This window comes from Macrotis lagotis, chromosome X (assembly GCF_037893015.1).
Source record: "Macrotis lagotis isolate mMagLag1 chromosome X, bilby.v1.9.chrom.fasta, whole genome shotgun sequence".
Lineage (NCBI taxonomy): Eukaryota > Metazoa > Chordata > Mammalia > Peramelemorphia > Peramelidae > Macrotis > Macrotis lagotis.
The window spans coordinates 256,318,355-256,331,725 of NC_133666.1; the positions used below are offsets into that span (position 1 = coordinate 256,318,355).

General features: G+C 37.9%; 1 protein-coding gene and 1 long non-coding RNA gene across 5 annotated transcripts in view; one reads left to right on the forward strand and one right to left on the reverse strand.

Annotated features, from left to right (window-relative positions):
- The window catches only part of LOC141502253 (uncharacterized), an 84,512-nt gene extending 72,994 nt beyond the window's left edge, over positions 1-11,518 (forward strand). The window contains exon 3 of the long non-coding RNA XR_012472474.1: positions 11,381-11,518. This is a non-coding gene — a long non-coding RNA (uncharacterized LOC141502253). The remainder of the gene's footprint in view (positions 1-11,380) is intronic.
- Positions 1-13,371, reverse strand: part of CWC27 (CWC27 spliceosome associated cyclophilin) — a 311,278-nt gene that overhangs the window by 150,518 nt on the left and 147,389 nt on the right. The gene's annotated exons all lie outside the window — the stretch shown is intronic.

Sequence of the window (13,371 nt, forward strand, 5' to 3'; positions counted from 1 at the left end):
GGCTATGACAGAGCTCAAAAAAGACTTTGAAAATCAAATGAGGGAGTTGGAAGAAAAACTGGGAAAAGAAAGGAGAGAGATGCAGGAAAAACATGAAAATGAAGTCAACAGCTTAGTCAAGGAAATCCGAAAAAATGCTGAAGAAAACAGTATGCTAAAAACCAGCTTAGGTCAAATGGATAAAACAATTCAAAAAGTTATTGAGGAGAAGAATGCTTTAAAAAGCAAAATTGGCCAGACGGAAAAAGAGATAAGAAAACTCTCTGAGGAAAACAAATCCTTCAGACAAAGAATAGAATTCAGGGAGATTGATGAATTTAACAGAAATCAGGAATCAATACTTCAAAACAAAAAAAATGAAAAATTAGAAGAAAATGTGAAATATCTCATTGAAAAAACAACTGATATGGAAAAGAGACTTAGGAAAGATAATTTAAAAATTATTGGAATACCTGAAAGTCATGATCAGGAAAAGAGCCTTGACATCATTTTCAAAAAATTACTACAGGAAAATTGCCCTGATATTCCAGAAGCAGAGGGCAAAATAGAAATGGAGAGAATCCACCGATCCCCTAGAGAAAGAGATCCCAAAAAACCAACCCCTAGGAATATTACTGCCAAGTTCCAGAACTCCCAAGTCAAAGAGAAAATATTACAGGCAGCCAGAAGGACACAGTTCAAATATCGTGGAGCTGCAGTCAGGATCACACAGGACTTAGCAGCAACTACACTGGAAGCTTGTAGGGCTTGGAATACAATATACTGGAAGGCAAAAGAGCTTAGAAATGCAGCCAAGAATGAACTACCCAGCAAGGCTGAATGTCCTCTTCCAGGGAAAAAGATGGACTTTCAATGAACCAGGGGAATTTCAAAGGTTCCTTTTGGAATGGCCAGAGCTGAACAGAAGGTGTGATCTTCAGATACAGGACTCAGGTGAAGCATGGAGATTGGAGGAGAGGGGGGAAATATGAGGGACTTAATGAGGATGAACCTGCATGTATTCCTGCATAGAAAAATGACACTGATAATACTCATATGAACCTTCTCAGTTAATAGAGCAGGTAGAGGGAGCTTTTATAGTTGAAGCACAGGAGAAAGCTTAATTCGAAGATAAAATATGGTGTAAAAATGGAGTCAATAGAAAAAAGGGAAATGGAATGGGAGAAAAAAAAAGGAGAGGGGGAATAGTCCAAGATATTTCACATAATAAGATTGTTTTTATTACAATGAGCTATTGCAATGATATGGAAGGGGGGAGGCAAGGGGAAATGAGGGAACCTTTGCTCTCATCAGAGATGGCTAGGAGAGGAAACAGCATATATACTCAATGGGGTATAGCCATCTGGAGTAAGAAGGAGGGGGAAGGGGTGGGGATGTGAATAAAGGAGGAGAGGATGGACCATGGGGGGACAGTGGTCAGATATAACACATTTTCTTTTTTTACTTCTTGCAAGGGGCTGGGATTGGATGGCTTGCAGAGGACCACAGGGCCAGGTGGATTCTGGGCCTAAGGGGTGGTATGGGGGCTCAGGGCTTCTTGGCCCCAGGACCAGGGATCTGTCTGCTGTGCCACTCAGCAACCCTACAGCAGAGTCAGAGTGAAAGGAGAGAGAAAATATAGTACATGGTAGTGGAGAAATACGAAAGGAGGGAGTTGCGATCAGCAATGGAAACGTTGGAAAAATATGGAACTAACTTTTGTGATGGACTTATCATAAAGAATGTGATCCACTCACAACATAGTTGATGGTGTTGGAACAAAGACTGAAACACATTTTTTGTTATTATTATTTGGGGGAGGGTGCAGGGCAAGTGGGGCTGGGTGGCCTGCCTGGGGTCACATAGCAGGGTGATCTTTGGGTGTCTGGGGCCGGATTTGGACCCAGGTGCTCCTGGCTCAAGGGCCAATGCTCTGTCTGCCACCCAGCCACCCCTACTATTATTACCATTTTATTTTATTTTGGGTCTTTTTTTTTTCTCTTCTTTTTGGTTTTTGCAGGGCAGTGGGGATCAGGTGGCTTGCAGGTCACACGGCTGAGTGATTGCTGAATATGGGCTCGGGTACTCATGGCTCCAGGGCTGGTGCTTCGTCCATTGAGCCACCTACCTGGCCATACCTACAATTATTACTATTATTTTTTTTATTTTAATATTTTTCTCTCCCCTTTACTTTTTTTGCCCCAGCAAGTCTATCTATATTCATGGGGGAGCAGGGGTATTTTGTTTACTTTTACACAAGAATATTTTATTAATGTAAAAAAAAATTGTACAAAATGAGAATTAAAAAAAAAAGACCTTATAATTATATCATTTGATTCTCACAACAACCCTGAAAGGAAGGTGCTATTATTACACTTGTTTTACAGAGGATAAAACTAAGGCAAAAAGAGGTTAAATGACTTGCCCAGGGTCACACAGCTAGTACCTTTGAACTCAAAATTGTCTTTACTCCAGGCCCATCACTCTATTTACTGTGTTACTACCTAGCTGCCCAGGGCCTATCCCAGAATCCATTTGCAAAGGCACAGAATTATTCATTTGGGCTAGAAGAGAAGAGGGTATAGGAAAATTCTTTAAAATCCATGTAGCTATTATAAAAATGATTTATATGCTAAAAAGCTACTTAATCACTATTTCTTGGCCCCTTGGAAATTTGTTCATAATAGTTTTATTGAAATTATCTTTAAGAAATTTTGGTGATGTTTATATATGAATTAGCAACTGGAATGCCCAACCTTAATGGAGATAAACTTGGTTTCCTATCTTTCTCTACTAAACAAAAAATACAGAACATTTGACCTAGTCTTCCCCTGTGCTTCCTTAAATCAGGCCTCTATTATCTCTAGATCCTAGTGCTTGTATAAGGACAGAAAAAGTTCCTCATCTAAGACATTTTTGACTCAGAAAGGTATTAGAGTTGTCTTCATTGTCTGACCAGATGGTAAGGATGTGGGCAAAAGCAAAAGCAGTCACCAGCACATTATCTATCTACTTATGCCCAGAGTGGTGGAGGTCTTCATTGACACTCTCTAGCCAAGGCCAAGGAAGCCCTTAGGGGATATGTGGTGTCTACTGCTGCTTTTAGTGTAGCTGTTTTCCTGACAGAAAAGAGAGCAGCTGCCAGGAACTGTTCACAGCTGGAGGAACAAGAACATATTTTCTATTGATTAATTTTCCCTAAACCTAATCTTTCATATCTTCTCCACTTTTCTAATTCTGGAGTTATCTTTGCTCTTTCCTACAAACCCTCAGTCATGATCATGAGAAATACTACTTTAGAATCAAAATTTTGAATTCAAGTACTGACCTTTTCTTAACCTTTACTTTCCAAAAATAACTTCAGCTCTATAGATTTAAATGTTTTTGGAGAGTATAATAATCATCAAGAGTAGAATTTATTGACTCAGGAGGAATTAGCTACAGATCTTGTTAAACAAGCCAATAGCTATGCATATGACATCACATATCACTGAGTATTCTTTGAATGAGGAAGTAGCACTTGTGATTAGCATATACCCATTGTTTCCCAACATCTCATAATCAATTATAACACATGGAAACCACTCTAAGTTGGAGAGTATGTACTTCATTTCTTTATTCTGCTGTTTTAATCCCAAACATATAAAACTTGCTAATAATGAAACCAGAGCTCTGTTATTGATGAGATCGTGGAATAACTTCAATAAGAGCCTTTTATAGTTATGGTAAAATAGTCACTACATAAGTTTATCATTATCTTTGGACTTACACCTTATAATATTGTACTTACCATTCCATTACTATTATTTAAAAAAAAAATTTCACTTGTGAAAAAAACATGTCTAGACAAAAAAAAAGATAGTAGTTGCAAGGATTAAAAACAAAGTCATTAGGGAAATATGTCCAAATGTGTATAATTACTGCTCTTAATTTAGGGTCAACTACTTGGGGAAAACTCACTTCAGTTAAATAAGAACTCTAAAAGTTGTCAATCTTTTTTAAAAAATTAATTTATTTTAATTTTAATTTTTCCCTCCAGCTCCATGCAAAATTAAGTTTCATCATTTACTTCCAGAATCTGAATTCCAAAGTCTCTCCCTTCCTCTCATCCTACTTCACCCATTGAGAAAGTAAGGTAATTGGTATGGGTTAAAACATCACTTCAGTAGTCATGTTGTAAAAGTAAATATAACCCCCCCACACACACACACACAGGAAAAAACCTCGAGAAAAATAAGGGGGAAAAAATATGCTTCAGTCTGTATTCAGACACCATCAGTCTGTCTTTGTGATGGATAGCATTCTTTATCATAAATCCATCAGAGAAATTGCTTCAACATTATTTTTTCTTCCACAATTGCTACAGCTATTTCCATCAATTCTATTCCTCCCTACTCCTATTTATTCTGTTCTCTCTCTCTCTCTCTCTCTCTCTCTCTCTCTCTCTCTCTCTCTCTCTCTCTCTTTCACACCTCAAAAGTGTGTTGTATTTGACTAAGCTCTCTGACAATCGTCCCTCTCTTCACCCCCTTCCCCTTTCTCCATCCCTTTCTTCTTTTTTCCTCTAGGTTAAGATAGATTTCTGTCCCCAATTAAGTGTGTACGTTATTTCCTCTCTGAGCCACTTCCAATGAGAGTAATTACCCCTCACCTTTCCCTCTTCCATTCCACTGAAAAAGTTTTTTGTTTCTTTTATGTGAAAAAATGTATCTCATTCTACCTCTTCTTTCCCTTTCTCCCAGTACATTCCTGTCTTCCCCATTAATTACATTTTTTAATATCTTATACCTTCAAATTGAACTCCCTCCTGTGTCTTGTCTATATATGCTCCTTCTAACTGCCCTAATAAATGAGAAGATTCATGAGTTGTCAGCATCATCTTCCCATATAGGAACAAACAGTTCAACATCTTTAAGTCCCTCATGATTTGCTCTTCCTGTCTCTCACTATATTTCCCCTAAGTCCTGTACTTGAAGATAAAACTTAATGTTCAGCTGTAGTCAGTTCAACAAGAAAGTTTGAAAGTCCCCTATTTTATTGAAGGTCTCTCTTTTCTCCTGAAAGAGTATGTTCAGTTTTGCTGGGTAGTTGATTCTTGGTTGTAATCTAAGGTCTTTTGCCTTCCAGAAAATCATATCCCAAGCCCTAAAAACCCTTAATGTAGAAGCTGCTAAATCTTGTGTTATCCAAATTTCAGCTCCATGATATTTGAATTGTTTCTTTCTGTTTGCTTGAAATTTTTTCTCCTTGACTTGGAAGTTCTGAAATCTGACTGTAATCTGACTAGCAGTTTTTATTTTGGGATCTCATTCAGGAAGTGATTGGTATATTCTTTCAATTTCAAATTTACTGCTTCTGTGATATCAGGGCAGTTTTCAATGGAGAATATCTTGAAAAGTAATGTCTAGTCTCTTTTTTTTTTGGTCATGACTTTCAGGTAGTTCAATAATTTTTAATATCTTTCCTGGATCTGTTTTCCAGGTCAGTTGCTTTTCCAATGAGAGATTTTATTCTTTTAGTTTTTCATTCTTTTGGTTTTGTTTTATTGTTTCTTGATTTCTCACAAAATTTCTCACAAAATCATCAGCCTCCCTTAGCTACATTCTACAAGTGAAGGAATTATTTTCTTCAGAGAGCTTTTGTATCTCCTTTTCCATTTGGCCATATGTTTGTTTGTTTTTTAGGTTTTTGGTAAGGCAAATGGGGTTAAGTGGCTTGCCCAAGGCCACACAGCTAGGTAATTATTAAGTGTCTGAGATCAGATTTGAACCCAGATACTCCTGACTCCAAGGCCGGTGCTTTATCCACTACGCCACCTAGCCGCCCCCATATTTTTAAGGTCTTCTCCTCAATGCTCTTTTGAACTGGCTTTCTATTTGAACCAAACTTGTTTTTAAGGTTTTTCTTCAGTATTTATTCACCAAGCTGCTGATTTGGTTTTCATGATTTTCCTACATCTCTTTCATTTCTTTTCCCAATTTTTCCTCTACCTCCCTTATTGATTTTCAAAATCTTTCTTGAGTTCTTCCATAGACTGAGACAATTCAAATTTTTCATGAAGGCTTTGGATGTGGAAGATTGACTTTGTTGTGTTTTGAGTGTGTATTTTGATCCTCCATAGAACCAAAGCTATTGTCTATGGTTGGATTTTTTTTCATCTATGGTTTACTTATTTACCCAGACTGTGACTTGATTTTAACTCTTTTTTAATTAAGATGGGCATATGCTTCCATGGTGGAGGATGCAGTGTCCTAAGCTTTTGATTTTTTGTAGCTGTTTTCAGGGATACCCACCAGGAACCTGCAAGTTCTCCTCTAAGGTCTTATAAGGATCTATGGCTGCTCTCCTGGACTGTGCTCTGGTCTGTCGATGACCATAAATAATACTTTCTGCCCTTGGAACCACAAGAAGAGTCCCTGCTCCACCTCAGGTTGGGATCTGAGTATGAATGAAGTCACAGAGTCCTACCTCAGGGATAGCAAAGAGACCTCTACAATCTCTCTTGACCCCCTTATAATCCATGGACTGAGCACTCTGGAAGAAGCTGGGTGGTTGCTCCCTGCCAAGTGACTTCTCAGATCTGCTTCTGGTCTCCTGGGGCTGGATCTCTGCTGGTCTGTACTTCACTCTTCTCTGGTAAGGCATAGTTTTCCTGTGACTTTCCAGGTTGTCCTTGGCAATCCCTGGGCCAGGATGTCTGGAAACTGCCACCTCTGCCACAGATCCAGGTGCCCCAAGGTCTGCTCCTGGATGGCTGGCGCCCAGGTTGTGCTGTGGGCCCTTTCTAACCCTGATGCAGCAGACTCTTCCATTGGATCTTCCAAATTGTCTTGGGTTGGAAAATTATTTCACTTAATCATTTTGTGGGTTCTACCACTTTAGAATTTGGTTAGTCATTATTTAAAGCTATTTGGAGTGGTTTGGGGAGAGCTCACAGGAGTCCTTGCCGTTACTCTTTCATCTTAGCACCTCCCCAAAGATGTCAACTTTAACCTAATTTTTATAAAGTTAAAAGCTTTAAAATTGCCAATAAATGTTAATATTTATGCCTTGACACATTAAATATAACGAGCAACAAAAAGGAAATATTATGATGCTATAATATTTTAGCAGTTAGAAGATACTAAAGGAAATAATGTAAACCTGTACATTGCACAGTCACAAGTTACTTCCTCTTACTATTTCATAGTTCACAAATAATGGGAATTACATAACTTCTTTCCTAGTTCATTAGTCATTACAATTTATTATGTACTGAATAACTCTATACTTTTATAAGAAACTACTAGCATTTTACAAACCAAACGAAAGACCAAGTCCCTGCCCTTGAGTGCAGGTTGTCCTTTGGTCTTACCCTTCCACATAAAGGATTTATTTTTTCTTTTGTTGTTGATGTTGCTGCTATGGTTTTTAGTGTTTCTTCTTTTTTCTTTTCAATAAAGAAAAAATGGTATAAAGTAGTTGAAAGAACACAGAATTCCAAATCATAGAAATAGTTCTCTTTTTTTATGTCCTGCATTAAATTTAGTCATTTTGACTCTCAAGGGTTTAGTTTTCTCAGAATTAAAATTAGGCCTTTTATACCTAAAAAAACTAATTTGTTTATATTTCAAACACAACTGTGAAACTTACATGAAATCATGAAATTTTATCCCTAATAGTGTATGACAGTACCATCTAGGATGTCTTTTGAATGAGGCATATCAAAAGTAGACTGCTATTTCTTAAGAGATATCCAGTTCAGCCACATGCCATAATGTGAAATGTGAATATGGATTTAAGTTTACCAAATATTTATTAAATGCTAAATTCAACATCCTTTTTTAATTCAATAACCTCGAGCAATTTTAAACAAGGTTAATTATTCTTTTCCTCTTAGACACTTTTTTTCCTTCCTTGGCTTCTGTGACTTGAATGATTCTTAGTTATGCTCCTACTCAATCTCCCTTGTTGCACCAACCTTCCTTTTCTACACACTAAGTTCAGACATCTTTGCTGGTTCTGAGATCTCTTTTCTTCTTTCTCTATATTCTCTTCTTTCGTGATCTCATAAGCCTCTACAGATTTAATTAGCATAGCTACAAGAGATGATTCTCATATAAATAAATGTGTGCACATATACATATATGTATATATGTATATACATTTCTAATTTTTCTTCTGCACTCCAATCCTGTTATCAATTGCAAAATATTTTGACATCAATATCCTATAGGCATCTCTAACAAAACATGTATAAACTGGAACTCATTATATATTCCTGCCCAACACATCCCTTCCTCAAATTTCTCCATTTTTATTGATGATATCACTATACTCTTGTCACTCAGATTTTCAATCTCAGAATTATAACTTTTCACTCTACTATCCCCAAATACAACTGGCTGTGATGGAGGAAATAATGGACATAGGGAACATTGTAACTGTAAACAAATTTGTGATCTTTTACACTGTTACATTCTGTTTGAGTGGGGAATATGTTAGAAGGAGGAAGAAATATCTGTCTAGATGGTTGGTTTTTGTCCTTAGTTATCAAAGAAGACCAAAATGACATCACTATATTTGAGAGAAATTACAGTGCATCCTACTATAGCTGAGAATGTGGAGCTCAGAATGCTCCACTGCAGGTTGGGCACAAATGGTCCATGTGAACATTTGGGGTGGCTACTCTAAACTTATGTATGTCACATTTGCTTTGAGCTGCTTCAATTCTATCTTCCTCATAGAGTGCAGCACCCTCACTGATGAGGGCATGCCATGCTGGGCAATCCTTGTCCCAATGTCTCCCATGCTGCACAATCAATTCTAAAGTTCTTCAATGAAGCCTTCAAGGTGTCTCAATATTGCTTCTTCTGACCCTCCCCTGCCCCGTGAGTGCTTGTCCTTTGTAAGTTCATAAAATAACTTTTTTAGCAAGTGTACATCTGACATTCTAATGTATCCAGTCCATCATAGTTGCACTCTCTAGTACTGTTGGAATGCTAGGCAGTTCAGCTCAAAAAAGGACCTCAGTGTCTGGCATCTTCTCCTGCCATGTGATCTTCAAAATTTTCCTAAGAATTTAAATGGAAGTGATTCAGTTTCCTGATGTGACGCTGGGTAGACTGTATAGGTTTCACAGGCATATAACATTGAGGTCAGCACAACGGCTCTGTAGACCTTCAGTTTGGTAGTCAATCTAATATCTCTTCTTTCCTACACTATCTTTTGGAGTCTCCCAAATACTGAGCTAGCTCTGGCAATGTGTATGTGTCAATCTCATTGTCAATGTGAACCTCCCTGGAAAGGACACTGCCAAGTGTCCAAGTGTTCACAAGTGAACTTGTCCACAGAATTCAAAACTTCTCCATCTGCTGTAATCGATGTCCACAAAAGGATGGTGTGGTGCTGGCTGATGAAGCACCCATGTTTTCCAGTTGTTAATTGTTAAATCAAAATTAGCACAAGCAGCAGAGAATGGATCCATACTTTGTCGCATCTCAGCTTCAGAGGCTTCATTGAGTATACAACCATCTGCAAGCAGAAGGCTATGCACCACTGTTCCCTCCACTTTGGTTTTGATTTCAGTCAAGTGGGGGGGGGGGGGTCCAAGACTATAAAGTCTGGAGCCCAGGCAGCTCTCCTGGCTGCTTCTCTTTTCACTCTCTTTCTCAGGCACCTTGCCTAGCCTTTTGTTATTCAACCTATTCTCAAGCAGTTTACTGAGTCTCCAGGAGGAGAAATATTTTAATCTGTAAATTTGGCAGGCTTTTATAATAAATTCTTAGTGGTTTTAAAACTCCAGGGCTGTGTGTGAATTCCTTTCACTTGTGGGAACTCTCAAATCTAAATTATCAACACCAATCTTCAGGCAACAGTTGTATTCCTGTCTCTTCTCACTCTCATCTCTGTCTCTTTTCCATTAACCTAGTCTCTGGTTTTGTTTGTTATACAACTTCTTGAATAGTCTAATGAAATTAATTGGTCTCTAGTTTCTTTTCTCTTCAGGTTATACTTTACTATGCTTAATATCTAAACATTCATTTAAAAAAATCTAATAATTACATATCAGACTTTCAATAATTAGGCATTCAATAGCATAAACCACAAACACTAATTCCTAAAATATTAAAATTTCAAAACATGAAATATTAAATGATGATAAAATCTTACACTTATCTAAAAAACAATTTCCACATGAGTGGAATTAAATTAATTAGATACTCTTTATTTGAGGATACATTAAGGAGGAAGAGATCTTTTAAATTAACATGAGTTCCTATTCAGGTGATACTCAATTATCTCTTCTAATATATGACAACGTAGTATAGTGGCAAGTATACTGAAAATGGAACTGGGAGAAAGCTGAGTTCAAACTCCATTTCTGACACTACCTTATCATCTTCTTCATTTGCAAAATCTAAAAGAGTTGGTAGAGGAACCTGTCTTGATAGCATTAAAGCAGTCTATAAATACAAGTTATTACTAAAGATGGGATAATCCAAAACCAAAGAAATCATTATTAGAGACATTTCCTCAAATAACAATCTAATGCATATAATGTTTCGGTTATAAAATACCAAGGAAAACAATTTATTCTTTGGTTTTGCTTTGCTCTGGTCTGGTACTTTTGGTTTCTTTAAGGCAGAGCTCCAGGGGAAGGAACATTTTTTTCAATCAATGCTGATCAGGAACTTTTCCAAGATTTTTTCCAAGAACTTTTTCCAAGAGTTGCCTGGGGGTTAAGTGACTTTTCCAGGATCACACAATCAGAAGGTGTCAAGAGATGAGATTAGGTAGATGTCACTTTAAATTAACAGAATTTTAGCTGAGGTGGCCTGGGCAGTCTGAGAGATTTCAAGAAGGTGTGCTTCCTACTACAGAAGAGACTGTTATTCTTGAATTTCTTTACTTTTTCAGTCTTTTGGGGGTAGGAACTAAGAGACTGAGAGTGAAGGGAAATAGGATCTAAGAAACACATCAATAAGCACAAAGCATAGAGGGAAAAATTTGGAGACAGAGCCAAAAAAATTTTGACTACAGGAAAATTCCTGAAGCCTTTTATAACCTGATCCCTTCCTACCATTCTAGTCTTCTTACACTTTACCCCTCCATTTCCTCTAACTCTGGGCTCCTTGCTTTGACTTAGACAAACATTTCATTTGTCTCTTCCTATATGTTTTCATGAGTAGCCCCAATGCCTCATCTCTGACTCCTGACTTCCTTTACATCTTGGGTCAAAGTTCACCTTCCATCAGGGGCCTTTATTTCCCTCAGTACTGGTGCCTTCCCTTTGAAATTATTTCCAATTTACCATGTCTATGCCTACAATGTACATGACTATTTGGATGCTGTTTCCCCCCATTAAATTGTGAGATCCTTGAGAGGAAGGGTTATTTTTGCAGTTCTTTTTAATCTTTAGCTAGGAGATGGAGACTGGTCATCTGGAAGAGATTCATAAATGCTAATGGACTTGACCAACTTGACATCACCATGCAGATGAGGTGAGAAACACGCTGGAGGTCTTCAGTTTGGCTAGAGAGTAATATGCAAGGAGAATGAAAAGGTAGGAAAACACCAAACTTTACTGGGCCTTGAACTTTAGAAAAGTTTACCTAAAGTGTACTGGGTGGTTTGAGAGATTCCAGGGAGAAGGTGTGTTTCCCATTATAGAAGAGACAGTTATTATTGAATATTTTTAACTTTTTCAGTCTTGGGAGGGAGGGGCTAAGAGGATGGGAGGGAAGGGAAATAGGATCTAAGAAACATATCAATAAGCACAAAGCCTAGGGGAAAAAAAAGTTGGAGACAGAGAATCAAAAACATTGTGACTAGGGAAAAATTCCTGTTCAATCAACTTTAAAATAACATTTCTAATAGAATTCTGGAGTGGCAGAGTCAATAAAAGATCTGAATGAGACATTCATCCAGACCAAGACAACTTAGGATGCCAGAAAGGAAGATCTGAGAAATGGCAGTAGAGACCGGTCCAGAATTCACATGATGAGCACCAGTGGTAGAACTAACTGATAGTGACAGAAGCATTTTGATTAAGAGAGAGTAGAAGTCCTGAGGAGTATGCTTTGGGTCACAAGAGATAAGGGAAACCTGAGAAAGTATTATTTCTAACCCTATGGGAGGGGTCTGAGAAATAGTACTAACTTATATCCCAAGGGCTCAGGGGCCATGCCTGGGTAAGGACCTGAGTATAAACTAGGAGAGCAATGACTAGACCTCTCCCCAGATCACACCACCCTGGAAGCACCAAAAACTTCCAAACCTCCAGAGCCAGCTTTGAAAATACTGGTTCAAAAAAACTGGTAGTTTAAGACAGTGCCTCTCCTCCCAAAACAAAAGGAACAGAGTCTAACTTTAACATAAAATTCAAAATCAAGAATTAGGGTGGAAATATGAACAAACAACAACAAAAGCATTTGACCTTAAAAAGTTACTATGGCAGTACTTCTGGGGTAGAGTCAAGATGGTGGTGTGATGGTGGTGTTCTCAGAGCTTAACCTCACACAACTTTTAAAGGAAACTATCACCATAATGGTCATAGTTAATGGTGATGTTTGTCTTTCATTCTCAAAGAAGACCATGACATCAGGGAGGTAATGCCATGGCAAGCACATTCGAGTGAAGGGTGCTGTGCTAAGCCTCACTTTCTCCACTGGAGCCATCTGGGTCCAATGACCAGATATGAATCGTGATGACTGGAGATGGCCCTGGATGTGAGGCAGTCAGGGTTAAGTGATTTGTCCAAGGTCACACAACTAATAAGTGTCTGAAGCAAGATTTGAACTCAGGTTCTTCTGTCTTCAGGGTAAGACCCACTGGGCCATCTAACTGCTCTCAAATTAAGTTTCCACACAGACCTTAAAGCTACAGATCCCACCAAAAAAAAGAGCAAAACAAGTTCTCAAGAACAGCAGATGGGACTGAGTGTAAAGAAATCACTGCATAGGCAGAGCCTGGACATAAAGATGGAAACAAACCAGCAACAACCCAGGGACCAGATTTGCCCCCCACACACACACACATACACAAAAAAGCTTGGGTATACCACAGGAGTGAGCTCAACTATCAAAATGAATGAAAAAACAACAAAAAGAACATTAACCATCAAAACCTACTATTCAGATAGGGAAGATAAAAATGCCATCTCAGAAGAAGAAAGCTATAACACATTGCCTACATATGAAGCCCCAAAGGAGTTTATGAATTGGCCTCAAATCCAAATCCTCCTGGCAGTACTCAAAAAGGATTTTAAAAATCAAAGAATGAAAGGAAGTAGAAAAATGGAAAAAAAATGAGAACCATGCAAGAGAATTACAAAAAACTGACTGAAGAAATAAACTCCTTTAAAAGTAAAAATGACCAACTGGAAAAAGAATGTAACTCATCAAAAAATAA